The sequence below is a fragment of the Apus apus genome, chromosome 12 (assembly GCF_020740795.1).
Source record: "Apus apus isolate bApuApu2 chromosome 12, bApuApu2.pri.cur, whole genome shotgun sequence".
Lineage (NCBI taxonomy): Eukaryota > Metazoa > Chordata > Aves > Apodiformes > Apodidae > Apus > Apus apus.
The window spans coordinates 8,770,444-8,773,736 of record NC_067293.1 but is presented as its reverse complement, the minus strand read 5'-3'; positions in this window follow the sequence as shown (position 1 = coordinate 8,773,736).

The window sequence follows — 3,293 nt, the reverse complement described above, 5'->3', positions numbered from 1 at the left end:
TGAATGTATGCTCTCGATCTACATATGCTGGGGTTTTTTATATAACACATCCTGAAAGCATGGCATTTTCATACACTCATACATATATTCATGGATTTGGAGCAACAGTGGGTCATGAGGTATACTTGATTAGAAAGCAAAAAAAAAGAAAAAGCAAAAAAAAAGGCGCACCCCCCTACCTACCAGCATTGTTCATGAGCTCAGAACTGATTTATCTTTCACTTAAACTGAAGAAGTTAAAGCTAGGAGGTGAGTCACTCTGCAAAAGCGCATCTGCCTTGTATGATTTTTCTACAAAGAGAGGTTTGATTCCTTACTTTTAGTGACAATGAGCACAATACTAATCTTCTTCCAAGCATTTAATGGCTGGCATAACAGGCAGCATGAGAGCATGACTACATTCTTCTGCCTTCTTCTGAAGCTATAATCTACATCATACTTTGAGACCACAAAAACAACCAACAAACACAACTAACCCAAGTGTGAAATCCTGACCTACTAGTCATGCTGACAAAGCTCCTTCTCTGTTGGAAGCAGGGATGTGAAAAGTCACATAACAAATACAGCCACAGATGGCTTTTTATTTTCAAGTGCTCTGTGTACACTGTGATAGTCCATAGGCAAGATCAGATTTGGATTGATGGCCTATGGAGCTGAGCCAATTGAAAAAAAACAACAAAACAAATGAGGGAGGTCTGACCATTATGTCAGGAAGCTGTGCTGAGGGTTAGAGAGCAAGAAGTGGAGACCTGAGACTTCTGTGTGATTTTGCCACTGAATCTCTGAGTGGCTTCTGGCAGCTATCTTCAACTGTCCTTTTGCATTCTGCCTACTGGGACTACTGCATGCACTGGGCATCTCTGCTATTACACACACATGATTCACACTGGAAAACAATCAAGTTCTATTTTAAATATGGTTTGACCCATAAATCTTGAAAGGAAAGGCATTATGTTCCGTATACTATAAAGAAAGTGAAAGAAAAGGTGTAATGGAGAAATTTATGTTCATAGGGTGATTCACAGCATGTCCTTGAAGAGTAACCAAATGTAGACTGAGGTAGATGAAATAATCTCTGCTCTGACATACCCAAAGTCTTAGGTTACTTTTGTTCTGTATTGGAATGAAAGGGCTACAAGTCAGAAATTGAGTGGAACTCAAATTCCAGAATATTTTAATTGTGAAATCAGAAGATATTTCCATGTTGAAAAAGTATTTAACTCCTACTCCACCATGAAGTTCTGAGAAATCTAACAGTAATTTCAAGGCTTGTATTATCAAAACCAAGGACCTATCCACTCCCAGTAGCTGTTTTAGTGGCAACTGCTGTTTTACTGGAAAGCTCATCTGTCAGAAGGAAAGCCCAAATTAACTCTTAAGTACAGAGGAATGAAAGTCTTGTGTTTAAGTACCCCTCAGTGTGCATGGTAAGCCTCCAATTACAGTAAACTGCTGATTAATGTGTGGCAAGATGAACTTGAGACTAAGAGGTCCATCACAGCTTGCAGAGAACATGAAGAAAACTGCAAGTCTTTCCACTTCTGGACAACATGGGCCATTCTGTTAAAGCAGAACAACCAAATGAATATAGTCTATCTAGAAGGTAAAGATATTTACGGATTCTTCTGCTCTGACCAGAAAAACAATATTTTGCAAATGTCTTGAGCAATAGGTCATTTTACACCCATGCAGTATTTGGTCCTGGAAAGACTTCACTTAAAGTCTCAGTTGAGATCCTTTCCAGTTCAAAACCCTGTAAACCTAAACACTCAGAAGGGAAAGGTTATAGCAAGGAAGATAAGAATGGGTGTTTTGTTTCACAGCTTGTGATGATCCAATTCCAGAAAGAAGATAAACAAGCTTCAAAAAGTAAAACCAAAAAAGAAAACATCACATTAATGCAATTTACAGTCCACTTGAAGTTACAGGAGCTAATTCCAGTTTAAATGCTTTGGTGTGACCTGAACATCAAAGATGCAGTATGGAAGTTATTGATGAGTAGCCCACAAAGGCAGCAAGTGGAACATGCAGCTTTTGAACAGTTTGAAATCATGGCTGATAAGTTTGTTTGGAAATACAGGACACATTCCTGCATGGGTTTTAAAAGCTTTCTGGGCCACAGTTGTTTAGCTGTCTTTTGGTTGGTATGGACTGCTGTCAAAGAAGTCTCTTAAAAAGTATGACAAGCAAGACTTTTTATGCCTGTTATGATTATTAAAATACAAGAGCCAAGTCATCCTTTCCTACACAAATATCTGTGGGAGTGTAAAAGACCTTCTGAATCCATAATTTATTTTCAGTAGTTTTCTGCAGGGAGTAAGGGACATAAAGGCAAGTTCTACAATCACAAAAAAATGGAAGAACTACAGAGGTGGAAACCTTGAAAGCAGCTAGAATAACTCAGTGCTTGATGATGGTAGTGGCATGTGCTTTCTAAACTACCTTTGACAGCCAGAAAAATCCTACAGTTCTAGGGTCCACAGCCTGTGCTGTTTTTGGGCTGTTGCTCACAGCCTCCTTATCTTGGCTGCTGGGGGAAAACTCATTCAGGCAGTGACTGAGGAATGCAGCCCTTCTTGGCAAAACCCTTGGGACATAGTTGTGGTCCCATGGCATTCAAATGAAACTGAAAACATATGCTTCAGTTTAAGGGAGTTCTTCCAAGGTTTACTCATGAGACACAGCAGTAACTTAGAATAGAATATTTCAGTTGGAAGGGAAAGACAATGATCATCCAAGTCCAACTGCCTGACCAGTTCAGAGAACTTCAGCCTGTGCTTACCTGTTTTCTTGAGCTGTGGCTTGGATACCCTCTTACCTGTGACTTTAATCTCAGAAGCTGTATGCAGCCTCTTCATCCCGGGGTCTGACTTGCACTGCTAATGAGTATGCAGCTGCAATGGTCTGCAAGGTGACTGTCTCCTGCTGTTCGCTCCCATTGCAGTGCCAGAGGTTTCTGCCCAGTAACAAGTTGGATGGTTCCCTTCACATGGAATGTATAGGAAATGCAGGAAACAAGAGACAGGCATTTCCAGTTAGAAACCTGTGAGATTACTACTATTTAGCCCATTTTGATCAACAAGATAAAGACTGAGATTGCACCTTTCAGTTTCTATGATTCCATGGAATTACTTCTGGAAGCTCTGTCAATACTTCTTTCTTGATGCACAGACTTCCAATTTTCTTCAAAATTAGCCTTTAAATATCTGTAGCTATAACCTCAGTCACTCGGTGAGAAGCCAGACAGCAATTTTACTTATTCAAAACTCAAGTTCACATTTGTCACACTAGAG